Here is a 24,028-nt window from a genome sequence, read left to right as displayed (position 1 = left end):
GTATGTGTCTGTGATAGCTCGGCGCACTGAGCTCCCGCCTCTGGTGCGGGCGTCTTGGGTTCGAACCCAAGTTGTGATTTTTTCCTGCCGATCTTCCATGTTTTCTCTAAGTGATGTTTTATGACGTGCTTCGTCATAATTTCACCTCCAGACTTTTAGTCTTCAAAAAAAAAAAAAATCTCTTCTTTTCAGCCATGTATATATTGTGATGCTCGGATTTATGGTTTGCCATACAGAACCCTCCAAAAACCCCTGGCTTGATGGAAAAAAAAAAAAAAACATCTCAGAACATCTGCTACAGTGCCACAGAGGCGTCACTCAGTTTTAAGGACAGGGGGGCTTAGCCCCCAGGACATGCATAGGATGTCAACAAAAATTTCATTTTACAGCTAACAAAAACCTCTCTCCTTCACACAACCTTTACAGTAACTCCAATCAAAATTTTCACCAGGTGACATCTTCCTGTCTCTGCCTGTCAAAATAAAAGCACAGCACCATTTCTAAATAAAAGCCTGCGACGGACCGGAAAACGCCGAAATACGCCTCTCCCGCGCCCGCTCCGGATGGAGGTCGCGCGAGGGCCCGAGCGCCGCCCGGCCCGAGCCCCTCCCACGATTTCCGTGTGCGGGAATTGTCTAGTTTCTGTTTTTTGGACAATACAAATATAAAGTGTTTTATTTTTGAAGTAGAAAAAAAATGAAAACATGTTAAAAAGAAGGGGTATTCAGACCATCTGTATTTTTTTTATTTTTCTGAAGATTTATTCTTGATTTTTATTCTTTGATATCTTAAAATCGAGAGGTTAATATTTCTAGAATTGCAACAGGTTGGGAGCTGAAGCCTTGTGGTGACACTATATATTGCTCCATGATAAAAAATGATTAGCTCATTCTTACAGCTATTTAAAAAAATACTGAAAACATTGTATTCGATTAAAATGTAATTTAAAAAAAATGTTAAATGTCATCAGGGTTTTCAGAATCGCTCTTTGTCTGGTCCCTCACCTAGAGCCAATTTACCAGTGGCTATTGCCCCGGAGAACATAGCTCCCAGGATCACAGGGACACTCAAACCCCTCCACCGCGATAAGGTGGCGATTCTTTAGAGGGGAACACAGAACACACAGGACGCAGGACATGACGCAGGACAGGACACAAGACAGGACACAAGAGAGAACACAAGACAGGACACAAGAGAGAACACAAGACAGGACACAAGACATGACACAAGACAGGAGAGGAAAGGAAAGGAAAGGAGGAATAGAAAGAATAAAAAGAATAAAAAGAAAGAGTAGTAGGGAAAGGAAAGGTTGTTCAAAGCCAACACCACAGCTTCATCAAAAGATGGATATTGTACATTCATGGCTGCCTCCAGCAGCTTTTCTGCAGAGCCAAACATATTTTGAAGGTCCTTGAACATGGCCTTCGACATTTTGTCCATCTTCTGGGTCATTTGAATTATTTGTTTCGGTGGTGGTGTTGACACTAAAAAAATTTACACAAATTAAAGGGTGATTTTGGAGAATGCCGACGCCAGTGTGCTCATTGCATCAGGAACCTTAGGACTTGATAGCTGGACATTTGTGGTCAGCTGGTGGCCAGTCTGGGGGCCACTACGACTACCTTGGTTGCTGCTGACTCTGTTGTCTCTTGGCTGGAGCAAATTTCCACTGGAACTTCAATGGTTCTGTGGGCGTCTCTGGTGTACATTGTTGAACTTGCCCCTGCGGTTCTGCTGTGGTCTGAACCGTTGCTGGTTGTCCCTTTTTACTTGGCATTTGCAGTGACAGAATTTGCCACTGTGCTGTCTCTGTGCAAAGCCTGCACGAGAAGCGTTTCTGTAAAAGGGTCTGCGATGATAATCAGCTTGGTACGCTGGTCTGTTGTACCAAGTGGGCCTTGGATTGGTCAGCCTTTGGTAGCTGGGATACCTCTGCCAAGCCCATGCACGACCAGTGTTCCACTGCCTGCGTGCAACTCGATTCCTAGTGTTGCGGCTGGCATGGGGTTGTTGTCTTGCAACGCTCACCCCTTGAGGCCCACATCGTTGCACAGCTGCAGGAGGGCGCTGCCTTCTTTGAAACTGGGCGCGCTGTTCATGTCTGTGATTTGCCTTCCTATCAGAGGAATTTCTGTTGGGTGCCGAGTCAGAGTTTCTACCATGGCTGAGATGTGACAGTTGGTCAGCCATTCTTCTGTTAAACGGAACGGCGGTATGGTTTTTTACTTTTAGTCGAACCATTGTCGATGGCTCTTCTGTTGGTTCCGCTCATGTCTTGGTCTCCGGAGGTGCAGCTACCTGGGTTGCTGCTCCGAGTTGTTCCAATGGCAGGTTTTGCCTTGGAAACATTGTCTTTCTCGTCCGGTGAGCCTGTGATTTTTCGGCGGCTGGCAAGCAGTTCATGTCTGCGATATTTACGCAGTGCCTGCAAATCCATGGAGGCGATGGCTCTTCTCTTGCTTCCTCTCATGTCTGGGTGTCTGGAGGTGCAGCTACCTGGGTTGCTGCTCCGAGTTGTTCCAATGGCAGGTTTTGCCTTGGAAACATTGTCTTTCTCGTCCAGTGAGCCTGTGATTTTTCGGCGGCTGGCAAGCAATTCATATCTGCGATGTTTACGCAGTGCCTGCAAATCCATGGAGGCGATGGCTCTTCTCTTGCTTCCTCTCATGTCTGGGTGTCTGGAGGTGCAGCTACCTGGGTTGCTGCTCCGAGTTGTTCCAATGGCAGGTTTTGCCTTGGAAACATTGTCTTTCTCGTCCAGTGAGCCTGTGATTTTTCGGCGGCTGGCAAGCAGTTCATGTCTGCGATGTTTACGCAGTGCCTGCAAATCCATGGAGGCGATGGCTCTTCTCTTGCTTCCTCTCATGTCTGGGTGTCTGGAGGTGCAGCTACCTGGGTTGCTGCTCCGAGTTGTTCCAATGGCAGGTTTTGCCTTGGAAACATTGTCTTTCTCGTCCAGTGAGCCTGTGATTTTTCGGCGGCTGGCAAGCAATTCATATCTGCGATGTTTACGCAGTGCCAACAAATCCATGGATGCAATAGCTCTCCTGTGTGACCCATGTGCCGTACGTTTAACACCCTCATCAATCACTGACTCTGAGATTCTGCGGTAGCGAGCCAACAGCTGGTATCTCTGTTGCGTGCGCAGGACCCACAAATCAGAAGAATTCCTCTTTGGTTCCTTGGCTGTGGTGGCATCTCTTGGTGCCTTGGAAATAGAAAGATTTCCAAGGCACAGGTTGTTGTAGCGGTGCATTTTGTGTAGTGCACACAAACTCCGGTTCTTCTCTGCTAAAGTCCGGTGAGTGTTAAAAATCGCAGCTAATCACGAGAAATCGTGGGTTGAACTGACTCTGTTACTGAGTTATTGAGTTACACTTGTGGACTTTCTGTCACTTGTGGACTTTCTGTCAGTTGTGATGACATCACAGAGATCAAAGACATTCAAAAAATGCACATTCAATGTGCATTTTTTGAATGTGCACATTGAATGTGTATCAATGCACATTCAATGTGCATTTTTTGATGATGATGAACACACACACACACACACACACACACACACACACACACACACACACACACACAGAGTTGATCTGACAGCAGAGGAAAACATAACCACATTCTCAATGTATTTTAAATGTTAATTATAAAATTGTTTCATTACTTGATGACTTTAACCTGTCTTTAGTGTGTTATTGTGTTTTCTGTGTGTTTTAAAGTGCTTATGGTGTGTGCTAATGTGTTTATAGTGTGTGTTAATGTGTTTTAATGTGTTTATTATTATATTTCATCATTTGTTTGAAGGAGAACGGATGAACAGCGGCCATCTTTGCTTTCTTCTTGTGCTTCTCTTGTTGCATCGGCTGTTGTTCTAGAAGAAGCTCTGCAGCTCCTCAGTTTACAGGAGAATCAGCTATATTTTTGCACAATTTTATTTTTATTTCATATGGAGAATGCTCACATTTATGTGTTAAAAACAACAGTGGCTTCAACGTCTAACTAATAGAAATCCTAAGATTAAATGAACATTTAGTTGTTAGGATCAGAACTTTTCAATTCAATTCAGTTTTATTTACATCTCATAGCTTCACAAAGACAGAAAGGACAAAAAGTGAGAAAATATCACAAGTGGAGCGATAAAAGTACGGAAAAAGAAAGTAAAAGTAAAAGAAAGTAAAAGAAAAGAGAAAGTAAAACCCAAGGGAGCTTTGAATCCTTTGGCACGAGGATTGCGTCCATTCATTATGTCAAACAGCCTGTCAATCATCTATAAAGAAATATCGGCATCTAAATCACTATCATTACAGAGTTTCATTAGGTATCAGATAGTTGAAATCAACACTCATCCATTCAAAATATACAGAGAACAGAGTACTTATTTCTAAACTGTATGTACAATGAGTTAATATGCAAGTATTAGTATTTGCTTGACTTCCTTATTTCCATAGGTCTGCTTTGTACTACAGTAAATTTCAGAGCTTTACCACTCAAACATCTGTGAAGGTATGTGTAAGGTTATGTACAACCTTTTGTGTTTATGATGAACATGCAATATCATTGTCATGATTCCTCCCTCTCCTACTCGGCAATCAGCCTAATCACCAGCGGCTGTGACAGAGCGCGGCTGCTCTCCATCAGTAATCAGGGCAGCATAAAAGCCTGACTCACTTCACCACTCACCGCTGGATTATTGCACTCTGTACGCTGCACACTGGACTCTACAAACCGCATGTCGCCACATACACTTCGCTGTTTGGACTCTGTTTCATGCTTCTCACCATATGCTCGCCACTACCTGGACTCCACTTCACTCAGTTAAATTACCTTGCCGGCTCCGCTTTCTCCCCTCCGTCTGCGCTTGGACAATCTGCTCCTCAGCCATCGTTGCGCCCCTCATCTCCGGCTCCCTCTGGTCCGTTCCCCCTGTTTTCCGGATTCTCCAGTCAGTTCCCTTCCTTGGTTAGTTTAGATTTGTGTTTAGTTTTTACCTCGGCCTTCGGGTCCGCCCTTACTTCAATTCAGTTAGTTCTCCATTCTGTTATTTCCCCTTGCTTCCCAGATTAAGAGTTTTCTGTTATACATACATATATATGTATATATATATATATATATATATATATATATTGCTTTATTAAATCATCATTAATTCACCCGTCTGTCTGATTGCCTGCTGCATGGGTTCACAACCGCCTAGATCATAACAATCATGGTTTATGACAACATTTTGATGTTGAATTTAGAATCAGTCAGAATTGTCAACAAATTGTTCCTGATGCTCAAATCAAATTTTATTTATTTGTTTTTTTAAAACATGTACTTGGTTCTATAATCATTAATAGTATTACCTCAATGAATTCTGCCGTTGCCTCACAGTCTTTAAACTGAGAGTACCCAAGATCCCTCATTGTGCGGAGAGCCACTGACACAGAGCGACTCAGTGTCTGCGCAGCCAGGGACAACCTCATCTTGTGTTTCTCAAAGTAGACATGTTTGTCTGTAATTTTATTGGCAGCGTGCAGTCCATCCTTTTTTTGCGCATCATTGAGATGATTAACCCTCAAGCGACCAAGCTATTTTAGCGACTAAAATGACCGACTGGCGTCATTTATGACCCCACTATATTTGACACAGGAAGATGTCTACTTTATTGCCTCTTTTTGTGCTTTCTTACCTATTCCACGCCACTGCATTTTAAGATGGATATTCTAAAATAACCTTCTTTTATTATTCATGGATTTTAATCATTTTTGACTCAGAGCTAAAGTAAAACCATATGAACAATATGATGCATTGTAAGAACGCAATAACATTTATTTAGACACGCTTTGTCTGCCGCCACTTCTTTTAAAACTTTATTCCTTTTGTTTCCTCAATAGTAAATCAAAAGTACATAAAAACAAAATCTACACAAACATCTTGTCTGTATGTGTGCAATGTAACATGCAGAGAGGTATTTAGATTAGGGGCGGCTACGGCTCAGGTGGCAGAGCCCTTCGTCCAATGCAAGACACTTTACCCACCTTACCTCCAGTGCTGCCACTTACACTGGTGTATGAATGTGTATGCTGTGTAATGTTGGTGGTGGTCAGAGGGGTTGTAGGAGTGGATTGGCAGCCAGTCAGTCTGGCCCAGGGCAGCTGTGGCTAAAAATGTAGGTCTACCAGCTATAGTGCACTGCAAAACACTGAAATATAGCGATTAGAGGTAAAAATAAATAAATAAAACTAAGGCCTACAATAGTGAAAAACCTATACACGAAACCATAGATTAATTTACGTGACAGTTTCACGAATCCTTGTGAGACCGGGTTGTATATGAATATTTTAGGTTGATGAAAAGCGGACCGACGTGGCGGATGTGGTAAAAAAATCATTTCGAAGCCTTGTCTGGATTAAAAAAAGAAAAGTGGAAGATCAAATAAATAATAAAAACTGAGGTTTCACATCAGTATTTCACTTGTGCTGTTTTATTTGTATGGTTGTTTGAATATGTTAGAATATTAACATGACTTATCTTCTATAATTAGGGGCTCGGGCATGGAACATGCCAGAGCACCTATTGCTCTCCCGCCGGGTTTTGTTTCTTATTATTCCGCTTCTTCCGCCTAAAACTTTGGCTCGCTACTCCTCCCAGGGCTTTGAGAAATCACACACAAATTATATATCAGCTTGTGTGGTTTTATCGGGAATCGATGGCTATGGTTTTTCTAAGACATTCATTCATATTTGCTAGACTTATGAGCAAAAAACTGCATTAATTTTACACATAGACAATGAATGGGAGGACTGAATCACTCAGACGTAAGAGTCACCTGTTTTCACAACGCCACTGCTTCGCCATACTTTCACCTACAAGCGTCATTTAACCATCAAAACGCAGTGATTTCTCTTGTCTACGAAGGGATGTATTTTATGTCATGCTGACATTTACAGTTTTTGCTCAGTGAGTCCTCAAAAAAGTGAAAATTCTCAAAATCTGCTCTCTTTAGAGTGGGTCATGTGACGAGGCAGAGTGAAGGACAAGTGAAAAATCCGCCTGAAACTTTCACGATTGAATCGCTCTCACGACCAAACGACAAGTATTAGGAGAATGAAATTTGGTCAGATTGTAGACAATCTACCTGGGATTCAAATGAATCCAAGTTTGAAGACCTAGCTCTTTCTGAAGTGAAATGACAGGTAGCGGTTTACAGCAAAGTCGCACCCTTCTCTCCATAGGCACCAATGTCAACTGAATCATCTGGCTCATGGAGGGACAGTGTGTTTTTAAATCGCTGGCGCTCGGTCATTTCTCACCATATCTGGAAAATAATCACATTTCTGGTTAGCCACAGCCTTCCTCTCGCTCACGGTCACTTTACTTTTCAGCTAGGATTAACGGTTAGCCCGTAAGGACCGGCAGAACGCGACGTTGCGCTCCCGTTCAGAAACACTGCTGTCAGGAGCATGTCTGCCCCTTAAGAAGGCGGCGTAATAGACAATGAATGGGATTACTGAATCACTCAGACGTAAGAGTCACCTGTTTTCACAGCGCCACTGCTTCGCCATACTTTCACCTAGAAACTTCATTTGACCATCAAAACGCAGTGATTTCTCTTGTCTACGCAGGGATGTATTTTATGTCATGCTGACATTTACAGTTTTTGCTCAGTGACTCCTCAAAAAAGTGAAAATTCTCAGAATCTGCTCTCTTCATGTGACGAGGCAGAGTGGAGAGGTGAAAAATCCGCCTCAAACTTTCACGATAGAATCGCTCTCACGACCAAATGACAAGTATTAGGAGAATGACATTTGGTCAGATTGTAAACAATTTTCCTGGGGTTCAATTTAATCCAAGTTTGAAGACCTAGCTCTTTCTGAAGTGAAATGACAGGCAGCAGTTTACAGCAAAATTGCACCCTTCTCTCCATAGGCACCAATGTCAACTGAATCATCTGGCTCATGGAGGGACAGTGTGTTTTTAAATCGCTGGCGCTCGGTCATTTCTCACCATATCTGGAAAATAATCACATTTCTGGTTAGCCACAGCCTTCCTCTCGCTCACGGTCACTTTACTTTTAAGCTAGGATTAACGGTTAGCCCGTAAGGACCGGCAAAACTCGACGTTGCGCTTCCGTTCAGAAACACTGCTGTCAGCAGCATGTCTGCCACTCAAGAAGGCGCCACGAAGAGTTGTCAGTATGTGTCTGTGATAGCTCGGCGCACTGAGCTCCCGCCTCTGGTGCGGGCGTCTTGGGTTCGAACCCAAGTTGTGATTTTTTCCTGCCGATCTTCCATGTTTTCTCTAAGTGATGTTTTATGACGTGCTTCGTCATAATTTCACCTCCAGACTTTTAGTCTTCAAAAAAAAAAAAAATCTCTTCTTTTCAGCCATGTATATATTGTGATGCTCGGATTTATGGTTTGCCATACAGAACCCTCCAAAAACCCCTGGCTTGATGGAAAAAAAACAAAAAAACATCTCAGAACATCTGCTACAGTGCCACAGAGGCGTCACTCAGTTTTAAGGACAGGGGGGCTTAGCCCCCAGGACATGCATAGGATGTCAACAAAAATTTCATTTTACAGCTAACAAAAACCTCTCTCCTTCACACAACCTTTACAGTAACTCCAATCAAAATTTTCACCAGGTGACATCTTCCTGTCTCTGCCTGTCAAAATAAAAGCACAGCACCATTTCTAAATAAAAGCCTGCGACGGACCGGAAAACGCCGAAATACGCCTCTCCCGCGCCCGCTCCGGATGGAGGTCGCGCGAGGGCCCGAGCGCCGCCCGGCCCGAGCCCCTCCCACGATTTCCGTGTGCGGGAATTGTCTAGTTTCTGTTTTTTGGACAATACAAATATGAAGTGTTTTATTTTTGAAGTAGAAAAAAAATGAAAACATGTTAAAAAGAAGGGGTATTCAGACCATCTGTATTTTTTTTATTTTCTGAAGATTTATTCTTGATTTTTATTCTTTGATATCTTAAAATCGAGAGGTTAATATTTCTAGAATTGCAACAGGTTGGGAGCTGAAGCCTTGTGGTGACACTATATATTGCTCCATGATAAAAAATGATTAGCTCATTCTTACAGCTATTTAAAAAAATACTGAAAACATTGTATTCGATTAAAATGTAATTTAAAAAAAATGTTAAATGTCATCAGGGTTTTCAGAATCGCTCTTTGTCTGGTCCCTCACCTAGAGCCAATTTACCAGTGGCTATTGCCCCGGAGAACATAGCTCCCAGGATCACAGGGACACTCAAACCCCTCCACCGCGATAAGGTGGCGATTCTTTAGAGGGGAACACAGAACACACAGGACGCAGGACATGACGCAGGACAGGACACAAGACAGGACACAAGAGAGAACACAAGACAGGACACAAGAGAGAACACAAGACAGGACACAAGACATGACACAAGACAGGAGAGGAAAGGAAAGGAAAGGAGGAATAGAAAGAATAAAAGAATAAAAAGAAAGAGTAGTAGGGAAAGGAAAGGTTGTTCAAAGCCAACACCACAGCTTCATCAAAAGATGGATATTGTACATTCATGGCTGCCTCCAGCAGCTTTTCTGCAGAGCCAAACATATTTTGAAGGTCCTTGAACATGGCCTTCGACATTTTGTCCATCTTCTGGGTCATTTGAATTATTTGTTTCGGTGGTGGTGTTGACACTAAAAAAATTTACACAAATTAAAGGGTGATTTTGGAGAATGCCGACGCCAGTGTGCTCATTGCATCAGGAACCTTAGGACTTGATAGCTGGACATTTGTGGTCAGCTGGTGGCCAGTCTGGGGGCCACTACGACTACCTTGGTTGCTGCTGACTCTGTTGTCTCTTGGCTGGAGCAAATTTCCACTGGAACTTCAATGGTTCTGTGGGCGTCTCTGGTGTACATTGTTGAACTTGCCCCTGCGGTTCTGCTGTGGTCTGAACCGTTGCACTGCCAGTGTCATGGTAATGACTGGATGCAGCTAATTTACAAAGAAATGATTCTGAACTACATGTCAGCTTTCAAAGATTGGACTTTTCATAGAACACTTCATGTTTTTATATTTACAGACTGACAGACAGGAATCCTAAGGCCAGTAATCTCCTCAATTAATTATGCTTAATCATCAGAGAATCATTAAACCAGCTCTGCATCTAACAGGTTCCTGCAGCCCAGAGGGATCTCAGGAACCATCAGAGTACAATCCTTTCCAGATCCAATAAATAAATAAAGGGCATTGTAAAAACCCACCATTACAAACAGGATGAATTCACTGGTCTTGGCTGGAACCCTCTAATTAGCAATTAGCCTGCAATCTTATTTTCAACTGAACAATTACAAAACACACGAAAATTATTGGTAAACAGACAAAGTTTACAGCAAGCCGCTCGTGGCTGATCTCCGTGGCTAATGCTAATGCTAACACATACTGCAGTGGCACACATCGGCAGCTTAAACAGTCTTTTAGAGTCTCCAGAATTCTGCTCTTACCGGCTGCAACCCGGATTTTGGAGATGAAGGCAATCCTGCACAGTTTGCCGCAGATCTTGATCCTTTCCCAACAGAAACTCACGGACACTTTGTTTGAACTCGGTCATTCATTCTCAGTTCCTCCTCAGTGCTGCGTGTGTCCCCTTTTTTGCCGCCGGTGGCAAACCTGCAGCCGCAGATTGTTTCCGCCCCAGCTGAGTGTAGGACCTGTGCGTAAATGCTTCTCCTTTGAGTTTTTTTTTTATTTTTTATTTTTTATTTTATTTTATTAACAATACACAATAAACTTGTACAATTTAACAACCATGGCTTTGGAAGGAAAAACATGAAAAACTCTTAAAATGGGAACAAAGTCAAGAGGTAATAAAATAAAGTAGGTCAACAATAATTAGATAATTAGACAAAAAATAAACAATAGTGCAACAAATTGTGCAAGGGTATGAGTCCGGAACAATAAATTCAGTTTTTAGTTCAAAGGGAGTCATTTTGTTGTTGACTTGAGTCCAGTGGGGTATCACCTATATAAGAAAATAATTTCATGGCTTTAGGACCTTTCATACATTTCAACGATTTTAAATACAATTTAAGTTCATTTTTGAAAAAGGAAAAGCTGGGTGAGCATTTCTGACATTTGCTTTTGTGAATACAGAATTTAGTTATACATAAAATCACATTAATACAGAGTTCTTCGTTTTTGTTATTTAACAGGATACCAAATGTTATATCATCTCTTGAGAAACAGGATGGTGATGAAGGAAATATTTCTTTTATCCATTTCTGTAAATCTTCCCAAAACTTTTGTACTGTCACACAGTGAAAGAAAAGATGGTCTGTTGTTTCTATATCAACATTACAAAATGTACAACTGTTTTCTTGTATATTAAAACGAATTCTAAGTAACTCTTTAGAAGGATAGATGTTGTTCATAATTTTGAAGTGTGTTTCCTTGACCTTAGGAGCAACTGGAAAGGATAAATACATTGTTCTCAATATTGAAATGGTCTTTTTATCAAATTTGGAAAGAATATCATTTTTATTTTGTACCTCAGGAAATAATTCATCTGCAAAACATTTTCTAATAAGAGAGTTACTACATTTTTTATCTATAATAGATATTCCATGAATCATGGGAGAAGTGAGATTAACTTGTGTTTTTTGATGAGCAAGGTAATTTTTGGATAAAAAGATAAATTCTTTGGGAAGAGCACTACGTAAACGCATAAAATCTAAGAAAGGGGGGGTGAAGTTGTATTTTGCACAGAAATGTTCATAATCTAGTAAATTTCCTTCATCGTCCATAAGATGTAATATTGACCAAATATTCTTTTTATACCAGTCATCATAATAAAAGGATTTGTTACGATGAAGAACATATCGGTTGTTCCAAATTACTGTTAAATGTGGAGAGAAGTTGTGAACATATAACATTTTCCAATACAGTAAGATTTGCTTGTGGAACTCTGATAAGGATATAGGAAGCTTACTAATTTCGAAGTCACAAACCAGCAAAAGATTTAGACCACCCAGTTTTTTAAAAATGTAGTTAGGGATACAGTACCATAGGGAGCTCTGATTTTTGAGCCAAGATTTAAGCCAATTTATCTTCAATGTACCATTAAGGCATTCTAAATCAATCATTTTTAGGCCACCTTCATTTGTATCTTTGACCATATGGCTTTTTTTCAGATAATGTGGTTTATTACGCCAGATGAAATTAAAATTAATTTGGTTTATTGATTTAATTGAATTTGAAGAAACAGCATTTGAGTAAAGAGGGTAAATGCACCTTGACAAGCTCTCCATCTTTGTTAGATATATACGACCTAATATTGATAAATCTCTTTGGAGCCACATGTTGAGTTTGGTTTTACATTCCTTGAGTTTTGTCTCAATGTTGATAGTTTGACATATTTTTTTGTCTTTACTGAGTTGGATACCAAGATATTTGATCTCTGATTTCACAGGTATGCCACATATTTCTTTTGTAGTGGTGTCATGAAGAGAAAAAATTTCACACTTCTTAATGTTTAAACGTAATCCTGAAGCTTTAGAGAATTTTCCAATTTTTTCAATTACTTTTGGGAACTGTTCCTTATTTTTTAAAATAATGTTGTGTCATCCGCTAATTGGCTGATCACAATTTCTGTACCCAGTACATTAAGTTTTTGAATATCATCGCTTTGTTTAATGTAAATGGATAAGATCTCAGTAACCAGAAGAAATAAGTAGGGAGAAATTGGGCAACCTTGCGGGATACCAACATCAACCTTAAAGCTTGGAGTAGAACCATTTGGAAGAAGAACACAGCTATTTATGTTTTCATACAGGCCACAAACCAAATTTCTAAATTTAAGACCAAAACCAAAACGCTCCAGTGCAGCAAGAATAAATGGATGTTCCACCGAATCGAAGGCTTTGTAAAAGTCCAAAAAGAAAATAAAGCCATCGTCTTGGATCAGATTACAATATTCAATTAAGTCCATAACCAACCTTATATTATTATGTATTGATCTTCCTTTCATAAAACCAGATTGTGTTTCAGAAATTACACTTGAAAGTCCTGATTGTAGCCTTGATGCAAAAATATAAGTTAGAAGTTTGTAATCAGAGTTCCTGAGCGTAATGGGTCTTCTATTATCTATAATTCTAGGGTCTTTATTGGGTTTTGGAATAGAAACTATAACACCATGTCTCATTGTAGTTGGGAGAGAGCAAGTTTCGAAAATTTCTAGAAAAACATTGAACAGCAATTCTCTAATTTCCATCCAGAAGTGTCTGTAAAAGTTTGCTGTGAGGCCGTCTGAACCAGGAGATTTGTTAAGTGCTAATCGGTTGATTACAGCATCAAGTTGAGCAATTGTGAGGGGTCCATCACAGGTGTCTCTGTATTTCTCATCAATTTTTGGAATATGCTGAGCAACATTCTGTAGAAACGTTTCACAATCAGATTTAGAGAATTTTGAACAATAGAGATTGCTGTAAAATTTGTAGGTTTCAATTGATATTAATTTATTATCACTAATTTCTTTGTTGTTGATTAACAAAGATTTCACATTGTTTTCCTGTTTTTCTAATCCACAGAAATAAGCTGAATTCTTCTCACCTTCTTCTATCCACTTTGCACGAGATCTAATAAATGCTCCTTGAGCTTTGTGAGTGTAGATTTCATCTAAATTTGACTGTAATTTTAATATTGTTTGTTTATCATCTTCACTCAACATTTGTTTGCTGCAAAGACTGTTTAGTTGATTTATAATGTTTAATTCTTTTTGATCAAGTTCTTTTTTGTGTTTTTTGCTGAAAGAAATAGAAGCTTCACGAATTTTGAATTTGAGGAATTCCCACTTTTTAGCTGGAGTGGAAAGTTCTTCAGAAGATTCAATTTCACTTATAAGTGATTTTATCATTTGACAATATTCATCATTTTTGAGCAAACTTGAATTAAATTTCCAAAATTTGTTTGAAAAGATTTTAGTTTTTGATTCAACATGTAGAGAGATGACACTGTGATCAGTTAAAGGAGCTGCTGAAATAGTAGACTTGATGTTGTAACATAGTAAGGTATTAGAAATCAACCAGTTATCAATTCTCGATTTCGAGTTGTAGTTTGAACCAAACCAGGAAAATTGAGTTACTCCAGGATTAAGATACCTCCATGCATCGGTGAGACTTAAACCACTACAAAAATTATTAAATATGATATTAGGATGGCTAGAAGTATATCTAGACGGGAATCTATCTAAGAAATCATCATTAACTAAGTTAAGATCTCCTCCTATTATTACATTTTCAGTAGCGTGTGATACTTTAAGATCATCTAGATGGAATGTTAATTCATCAAGTAAACGCCTGTTCTCACTAATGTTATTAGAACCATATATATTTACCACAATTATTTTCACATTGTCAATAATTGCAATAAGAATCAGCCAACGACCATTTTCATCTGCCACATTATATATTATCTGACCAGGGAAGTTTTTTTTTTTTTTTTTTTTAAACTTTTATTTAGAACAATGGGGTACAACATCCAGGTGTTCACGAAACAATAATCATTGATGTATATATATAAATATAGATAAAAATATATTGGTACAGTAGTAGTAAACGAGAAAAAAAAATATATATATATCTACATAATACACATACACATATGTACATACGTACATGTATACACATACATATACCAGTCAATATTCATTACTCTGAAATGGACATTACTTTAAATATGTATTTGACCGTAGTGACAAATTAGATTTCAAAACAGACAGAACTAGTACCATATGATCTCTGGCCTACAGATGGTAAATTATAAGCCCTGGAAGCGACCACCTAAGCCCAAACCCCAAACAGACACATGTACACACACACACACACACACACACACACACACACACACACACACACACACACACACACACACACACATTATGTGCCTCACTGTGAAGGGGTGGATACCATTAGGTATAAGATGAAACCTAAACTATCTACTCTGGTAGCGCTCTAATTAGTCGGAGGGTAAACGGTGCATGGCATTAAAATGGGATATAAAGGGTTGCCATATATGAAAAAAATCGCCCCGAGATCCCCTGATAGTGTACTTTATTTTCTCCAATTTCAGAAAAAACATGACTTCTCTTAGCCACTGGGAAAGGGACGGACTCTGAGGGGAATTCCAATGTAACAGTATGGTGCGTCGAGCTATAAGGGATGTAAATGCAATGATTTGTTTCTGCTTAGCATTAAGAGCATTTAGAACTGTTACATTAGGGACACCCAAGATGGCAACCAGAGGGCATGATTGCAAATTTAGACCAAGTACTGTGGACAGAGTTTTAAAGTATCCATTCCAATAGCCATGCAGCTCTGGACATAGGAAAAACATGTGGCTGAGATTGCAAGGAGTATTATGGCACCAACTACAGATGTCTAAAGCATGTGGATATATAACTGAAAGCCTGGATTTGGAGAGATGAGCCCTGTGCAGTACTTTGAGTTGTATCAGGCTAAGCCTAGCACACATAGTGGTGGTCTGAATTCTATCAATGGCTGCTTCCCAACAGTCCTCAACTATCTCCACTCCTAACTCCTGTTCCCACTTAGATTTGGCTTTAATAGTGCCGCCATTTTTAAATGAGACTAGATAATTGTAAATTTTGGAAATTAATGTCTTTTGATGTGTGTTCAAAGAAAGCACATCAGACCATTTTTAAATGAGACTAGATAATTGTAAATTTTGGAAATTAATGTCTTTTGATGTGTGTTCAAAGAAAGCACATCAGACCATGGAGGTTTAGAGGGAAGTGAAGGGAAGTTAGGAAATTTGGTGGAAATATAATGCCTATTCTGAAAATATCTGAAAAGATGTGATTGAGGAAGCTCATATGAAGATGACAAAGAAGAAAAAGTAGAGAATACTCCATTTACATATAAATCTTGAAAGTTCCTGATACCTTTTCTGTGCCATTGCAGGAAAGTGGAGTCAACCATTGAAGGGGGAAACAGATGATTATTGCATATTGGGGCCAAAATTGATGCAGATAAAAACTTAAAGTGACATCTAAATTGCTGCCAAATTTTTAGGGTGTTAAGGACAACGGGATTGTCTGTATAATAACTGATATTTAGTGGCATAGAGGATAACAGTAGAGCAGAGAGGGAGGACGATATGCAAGAAAGCGCCTCTAGTTTACACCAAGGGGTATCGGGAGGTTCAAGCCAGTAAAGAGCCTTGTGAATATGAGCAGCCCAGTAATATAACCGAAAGTCGGGTAATGCTATGCCACCACTGATTTTGCACCTTTGAAGCAGAATTTTGGAAATTCTTGGAACTTTCCCTCCCCATATAAAAGAGTTTATTAATTGGTCAAGAGTTTTGAAAAACTTTTGAGAGAGCAGAAATGGAATGTTTTGGAATAGAAAAAGAAATTTGGGTAAAACATTCATTTTTACTGCATTTACTCTGCCAATCAATGAGAGTGGCAGACTGCTCCATCTTTCAAAGTCAGTCTTGATCTTGGAGATGAGGGGCTCAAAGTTAGCTGTAAGCAGGCTGGGTAGTGTGCGGGTGACGTTAATACCAAGGTATTTAAAGCCAGCTCTACTGAATTTAAAGAGCAAATCAATGTATCGAAGGTGGAGAGCAGGAGTGTTAATAGGGTAACATACACTTTTTTGAAAATTTAATTTGTAACCTGAAAAAGAACTAAAATTGTCTAAAACAGATAAAATAGATGGCATACTAGACACAGGGTCACTTATAAATAATAACATATCATCCGCATATAAAAGAAGTCTATGTTCAACACCCTTACGCACAACCCCAGTAAACAGAGGAGAAGACCTTAACTTAATAGAAAGTGGTTCCATTGCCAGGGCAAATAAAAGGGGAGAGAGTGGACATCCTTGGCGTGTTCCACGTGCTAGAGGGAAATAATCAGACCGATTATCATTTGTGTGTACGCTGGCTTGAGGAGCTGTGTATAAAAGGCGAATCCATGACACAAAGTTCTTCCCAAACCCAAATTTTCTTAACACGGCGAAAAGATAATCCCACTCCACCCTATCGAACGCTTTCTCAGCGTCGAGAGAGAGAGCAATCTCAGGGAATTCTACATGATTTTTTGAGTAAATCAAATCAAAGAGCATGCGAGTGTTGAAGAAAAGGTGTCTTCCCTTTATAAATCCATTCTGCTCCTCTGATATTATATTTGGAAGCACCTTTTCCAACCGCATAGCGAGTAATTTTGCCAACACTTTAACATCCACATTTAGAAGAGATAAAGGTCTGTAGGAGCTACAAGATGTGGGGTCTTTATCTTTTTTCAAAAGCAAAGTTATTGATGCTTGTGTTAAAGTGGGAGGTAAAGTGCCACCTTCCAGAGACTCATTGAATACAGACAGAAGAATTGGAGCCAGCTTGTCATGACATTTGCTATAGAATTTGCCATTTTTTCTTTCCAGCGGGGCACAAGCTGTAGAAGAAGGTCTACAGCAACTTGTCGTGTGTTTTCTCCTTTCTCTTCTTTGATGCCTTTAAGTCTCAGGTTCCATCTTCTTTTGTAATTTTCAGCATCAGACACTTTTTCTTCCAACACCGTTACCTTTTTTTCCAGCACATCATTTTTCTCTTTAAGGACATTCACTTCATTTTGCAGCTGTTTGTTTTTCTCTTTGCATTCTTGTATTTCAGCAGAATTAAATTCAAGAGATTTGTTGATGTTTGCTATGGCAATGGTGTTTTGTTGGAGGTCTGACTTCATGCCAATGATGAGAGCACGCAGAGCTTGGATCTCACGGGACTGAGAGTGGATAGCTTTTAAGACATCTGCAATGGAGGCAGAACCCGGGTTGGCATCAGAGGCATCGTTGTTAGTTTTTACCTTCTTTGGGGGCTGTGGAGTCTTTCCAGGCGAAGCAAGGGCATTTCTCAATCGTTTGACATCCGAATCCATGGCGTCGAGAGCACAGTAGTCGTGGGAAATGAGCACGTTAGCTACTTTAGCATTAGCATAGCTACTTTAGCGTTAGCATTCATGAGTCTTTAAAGTCTATAAATGCTGCAGAATTCACCTGCTTTAAGGCACAACAAAGTTCGTCGTAGTCTTTTTAGTCGTCACGGAGTCTGTTTTTGGGTTGGCAGTTGGTCCTGTTTTATTTAATTCAGGGTTTCACCAGAGAAAAATTACCACACGACCGTCCCCGTCGCCATCTTGCCCGGGTCGTCCTTCTCCTTTGAGTTTTCAGCTCCTTCCAGTTTGACTTGACACATAGACTGCTTTGCACTCTGTGTCACCTGTACCTTTAGACCTCTGAATAAAAGAACAAAAGAGTGATTGCAAAGAACAAAAAGGTTTTGCCTCCACAGCAGCTTGTTATGAAAATGATTGTATTTGATGATTGAATGTTCTTATTCATTGTAATACTGTGTGATGTGTGCTAAAAGAGGAACAAGGACACGAGCTATCATCAATATTATTTCATCTTACGTGTCTAATTTTAAAAAAAAAGACATTATCTCAATATGCACTACTGTTCAAAAGTTTGAGGTCACTTAGAAATGTCCTTTTTCTTGAAATCAGTTTTTTTCAATGAAGATAGCATTAAATAAATGATAAATCCAGTTTAGACCTTGTTAATGTGGTAAATGACTATTGTAGCTGGAAACGGCTGATTTTTAATGGAATATCTCCATAGGGGTACAGAGGAACATTTCCAGCAACCATCACTCCTGTGTTCTAATGCTACATTGTGTTAGCTAATGGTGTTGAAAGGCTCATTGATGATTAGAAAACCCTTGTGCAGTTATGTTAGCACATGAATAAAAGTGGGAGCTTTCATGGAGAACATGGAATTGTCTGGATGACCCCAAACTTTTGAACGGTAGTGTACAGAAGGATATGGAAATCATAACGCAGTGTTTGAGCGGTCGTAGGTGAGCTGGTGTGCTTGAGCTGCAGCGAGTACTGGAGAGGACTTTATAGATCTACATGCACCACCGTTCAAAAGTTGGGTTTTCATGTTTTACATTTCTAAGTGACCCCAAACTTTTGAACGCTCGTGTTTGCGTCAGTAGACTGTTTTCTGCTCAAGTCTGCTAAAATTGGATCCAAGCTGTTAACCTGCACACCAACTGACCTACAAGAGCTGCCGTGTTCATGTGCTGGGGATGCAAATTGTGGATAATTGGTGGCCTTAAAAAAGAACTGAATTATCATTTGCATGAAACGAAGCCAGGAGACATCATGATGTGACTGGTTCAGCAGGCTTTGAGTGACACTGAATTAAACTTCTGCTTCAGGAAAACATGAAAGCTCTAACCAGCAGCCATTAATCATCACAGGAGACTTTTTCACTGATCTTGTGTTGTGTTTGGTGAATTTACCATGTTGTGTATTTGTACTTTCTCTGTGTACTTCACTGACAGTAATCTAACCACTGAGAGGTAGAACTGCTAAAAGTGTTTGAAGTTAAACACAGCAGTGTGTATCTGGTTCAGACAGAATTAATCCTCATGAAATGTGTGTGTTTCATGTAGTAACATAAGAAGGTTTTGTTTGAATGGTATGTTTCATTTTGCACAGGACCTGAGGTGTTGTGCGTATTGTGTGTGTGGTTGTGTTAATTGTGTGTAGTGATCTGAAATTCTGAGCCCTGTTTTCAAAACCATGCTTAAGCAATCTTTAAAAAAAATGTAATGCTAATGTTTCACAGATGAGACTGACAGCACATATCTACAGCCAGCAGCCAGTTAGCTTAGCATAAAGTCTGGAAACCACACAATGGGATAAATAAAGGTGCTAACAGGAGCTAAAATGGTTCCTAACAGTCATGCTACTGAGAAAACACTTAAATTCCACAGAAAATCTTCCATCTAGATTATATTTAATTCCAAAAAAGTTTAAGAGAAAATACCGCTGGTATTAACAACATAAAACAGATGAGAAGTGAACGAAAACCTCCACATTACTTGGCGATTGCTATTTGTTGTGGTCTGTATCCAAAGCTCTGGACGCTAGAAAGCAATCAAGCGAGCTATTGTGCGATTTCACGAGAAATCGCACGTTTTCTCGCGAAACCGCCCCACACTTTTCACTAGCTGAGCTGCGAAGCTGCTTGCCTGGCTAAATACTGGAGCTGTGTCCAAAATTCATTTCTCCATCACTCACATGCATGAAATGACAAATGAAAACAGACCTCAGGTTGAAAAAAAAAAACGAAGTTCCCCTTTAAGTTCTGGTGTTCTTATAAAACGTCATCAGTCAGAGACCAAGTACTGATCCAGTTCAAAGCAGCATCTGATCCAGAACCAATGAAATACCTGGATGTGTTCTGGCTCCGCCCACATTATGGAGGATCATCAGACCAGACTAGTGAGGACTTGGAACCAAATAACCCGGAATGCATTTAGACCAGCAGCAAAGACCGAGGAGGAAACTTTCAGAGGAAACACAAGTATTTTGGGAATACTGCTGTTATTGTGACACTAAATGTAGTTTTCAGACGATTTGAGGTGAGAAAGTGGTTGTAAAAACATCCAATGTGTGGTCAGTTTATCCAGATGAAGCGGATTAAAAATGAGCTCCAACGGTTTCAGAGATGTGAGGTCCAGGTTAGACAGCTATGATGGACGGTCAGCCTCACTGTAGAGCTCCTTATCTGGACCAGACTTTACAATCTGCTGCTCTGACGCTTCAAGAGCACTTAAACAGGATATTAGTAGTTTATGTTGATCGAACCGTCACACTTTGACCTCATACTTTATTTTTATTGTTCAGAGAAAAATCAGTTTGAAAGAAGTTCAAGTTATAACTTTATATTGTTCATGTTTTACTCAGTCACTGACTGTGATAATAAGAACAGATATAAATTAAAACACAAAATATTATTTTGAAGTTTTGTTTCTGAGTCTTCACGACAAAAAATAAGTATTTTTTTGTTCCAGTCTTTGTAGTTCTTTATTTGCTTTCAGGGCATATTTTAATTGAATATAATTGAAAATGGCGAGAAAAAGATCAGAACAAAAATAAAAACATTAGTTTTACTGCTTTACAAAAGATCTTTTTTCTATTTTCATTTTAACAATTCATTTTTGCCATGGAAGAGGATAAACATTGTCCAAATAAAAAAAGCTGTGATTATCCAACATGGAAAATTAAATCCCACTTCTCAACAAATAAGCAAACAAACATGAAGATCAAAGTGTGTTATTAGTCATTTATTAAATGAAAAAAGTTATAATAGTTGAAACCCACAGGTAGAGCAAATAAAACTGGAGAAAGACGTATTAAAAAATCATTGATCTTGCTCTGGAAAAATCAACCACTGCAATGAAAATAAAAACTCAGTGAGACATTGATTACAGCACAAGATCTGTTCAAAGAATTTAGACAATGAAGGGTTAAAATACACCAAAATGTGAGGAAAACCTCCTTTAACGGCCAAACAGAACATTTATAACATTGAACAGGCTGAAAAATGTTTATTTACAGAGTTAAATGTAATCTGGATAGTCCTGGTGGTTTAAATTCTTGAAGAAGTACACTGATGGAGATGTCAGAGTCTGAAGCTGGGGCCTCATACATGCACTGTAGGAGGAAACATATGACAATTGAAACCATCACTCACATCCTCTATATCAAAGGTGAGTGCCTGTGCAGAAATGACATGATATTCAAATCAGGACTTTCTCACGCGTTTATTATGAGATCATCAGTTAAACATCATCTCTTCTTATTTCATAGATCGCCACTGCGGAAAAGAGTCAAACGTTGTCAGCAGGATTTGAACCTGCACGGGGAGACCCCAATGGATTTCTAGTCCATCGCCTTAACCACTCGGCCATGACAACTCCTGTGCTACTGCTTTCTGTTCTGTGTGATGAAAGCACAAAATTTGGCTTCACATACAAACATCTGTCGTGTTCCCACCCTTGCTTTACGCATTGATCTAATCACTTAAATATTGGAGCTCTGTCTCTCCCTGTTGCTCCGTGCAGCTCTCCTGAGGTCAGCAGAGTCTCTGCTCACCTGTTGGTGGAGGTTAAAGTTGGTGGGTACTGGAGGACAGGCTTGGTGGTCAGAAAAATGCACACAACTTTTCATCCCCTATCATCTCCATTAAGTCCAGGGACACCAGGATCCAGAGCCCAGAGTGATGACCATTACACCATGGAACTTCCTCCACTGTCCTCCACCTCATCTTCTCATCTGACAGAGATCATCAAACACAGTACTAAGTTATAACACAACAACAGAACAAAATAAAGTTAGTTTGCCCTGTATCATTCCAGTGCACCAAAGGACAATCTGAAATCAATACCAGCAGTTCAAAATATAATACAGGCTATAAACAACAAAATGACTCTAGCCAAAGTCTGAAAAGAAAGTTATAAAAAAAGACTGCAGACCATGGGAATGTGGAATCAATAGGCTCATCAATATCACTTTCCCATTATGTGGAAGTTGTTTCGAGAATGATTCAAGATTTAGTTTCATTTTCATCAGGTTGTTTTGCTGTAGAAAATACTAAGATGTGTGTCGTGACAGAGATCAGGGCTTCTGGCTGATGTTCATTTCCTCCCTTTTCTCTGCACCTACTTCTCTTATCCGTTTGAACTCCTGAGAGCACACAAAAACAGTCCATTTCATAGTGATGGTGGTATAGTGGTGAGCATAGCTGCCTTCCAAGCAGTTGACCCGGGTTCAATTCCTGGCCATCGCATGTGTGCTGGTCATGAAGTGTTGTGTGCTTAGTGTTTGTGACGGTTTAACTGACACAACTGAACACTTTGTCACAGAATGTGAATAGTGTCAGCAGCTGCTGGGAGGTCCAACTAGGACATGTTGCAAGTTTGGTGGTGGGACAAGTGATTGCATGTGGCTTATCTAAGCTCACACACTCATACATGCAGCCACACACACCTACTTAGCGTTTGTTCAGTGGATCATGGATCAGCAAGCACAACAGGTTTGAGAGTTTTGCAATGAGTGCTGGAAGTGAAAAATTTGTTTTGAGGGCTTGTTGTGTTGTTGTGCATCAGTCAAAATACAATAGGTTTATAAATCTATTTTTAAAAAAAGTTGAAATAAAAGAAAGAAATCAATCATAAACAGTACAACACATTTTAAGGACTTATTAAAAAGGATTCACTAGATAAATGAAATAGAAAAAATGACTTTAAATTCAGTGAATAAATGTAGACACAAACTTCTTTAGAGTAAATCAGGCAGTTAGCAGTTCTAAAGCAGTAACAAGATTAAAAGCATGAACATTAATGTCCCAGAATGATGTGTTAGTGGTGTAATATAATACAACATTGTGCACCAACACAAAGCTTTCACTAAATGTTCATTTTGTAAATGTTTATAGTGTAGTACCGCATTGTATAGCTCTGTCTGGGAAAAATTAGCATGTTAAAGATCAATGAAGTAGAAAAACATGAACTAAAATGAAGTGAAGTTTTTTTTTCTCTACTGTAAAGTTTAATTGTTTCAAACTGGATCCTGAAGAAACATTCGCTCATCTTGTGTGCACTTCTGCTGTATTTACAGCTAAATGACAATAAAGCTTGATTTAATCTGATTTTGATTTGAATAAAAGTGCAAACATGTTTCATAAAGGTAAATAAGGTATAAAGGTATAAGGCAACTTAGGCCAGATTTTAATAGAACTGATCCCTTAAAAACACACTACAAGTCCATCTTCTACAGGGGATCAGTTCTGACATAAACCACTGATCAAACATTGCCCACTGTGCTGCACAGCACACTAGCAGAGGTCCAAAGTTAGACTCATTCAAAGGGCTGCACTGATTCTATATCTGTCACTTGTATCGATTTTACTGCTGATTATCTGTCAAACACGTCTACCATCTCCAAGCTATCATGCTCATGTGATTTTGTCAATCCTTTTGAGTAACTCTGATGTTTGCAACCCCAGCCCCCGCCGTTGTGCTAATTCAAACAATTTCAAGGACAAAGGATGGGAGCCTCTTGTATCACACAAGCAGCAGTGCAACGGATACGGTGCCAGAGGGGCACAGTTGTCAAGGATT

General features: G+C 39.5%; 1 protein-coding gene and 2 non-coding genes across 3 annotated transcripts in view; 2 read left to right on the top strand and 1 right to left on the bottom strand.

The window, feature by feature from the left end:
• LOC127531948 (NACHT, LRR and PYD domains-containing protein 12-like) overlaps positions 1–24,028 on the top strand; it is a 211,280-nt gene that overhangs the window by 127,320 nt on the left and 59,932 nt on the right. The gene's annotated exons all lie outside the window — the stretch shown is intronic.
• trnas-aga (transfer RNA serine (anticodon AGA)) lies at positions 21,742–21,823 on the bottom strand. The gene has a single exon. It is a non-coding gene; the product is annotated as a tRNA-Ser (tRNA).
• On the top strand, positions 22,624–22,695 carry trnag-ucc (transfer RNA glycine (anticodon UCC)). Its single transcript has one exon. It is a non-coding gene; the product is annotated as a tRNA-Gly (tRNA).

This window comes from Acanthochromis polyacanthus, chromosome 22, assembly GCF_021347895.1.
Source record: "Acanthochromis polyacanthus isolate Apoly-LR-REF ecotype Palm Island chromosome 22, KAUST_Apoly_ChrSc, whole genome shotgun sequence".
Taxonomy (NCBI): domain Eukaryota; kingdom Metazoa; phylum Chordata; class Actinopteri; family Pomacentridae; genus Acanthochromis; species Acanthochromis polyacanthus.
This window is presented reverse-complemented; position numbering and strand designations above follow the sequence as displayed.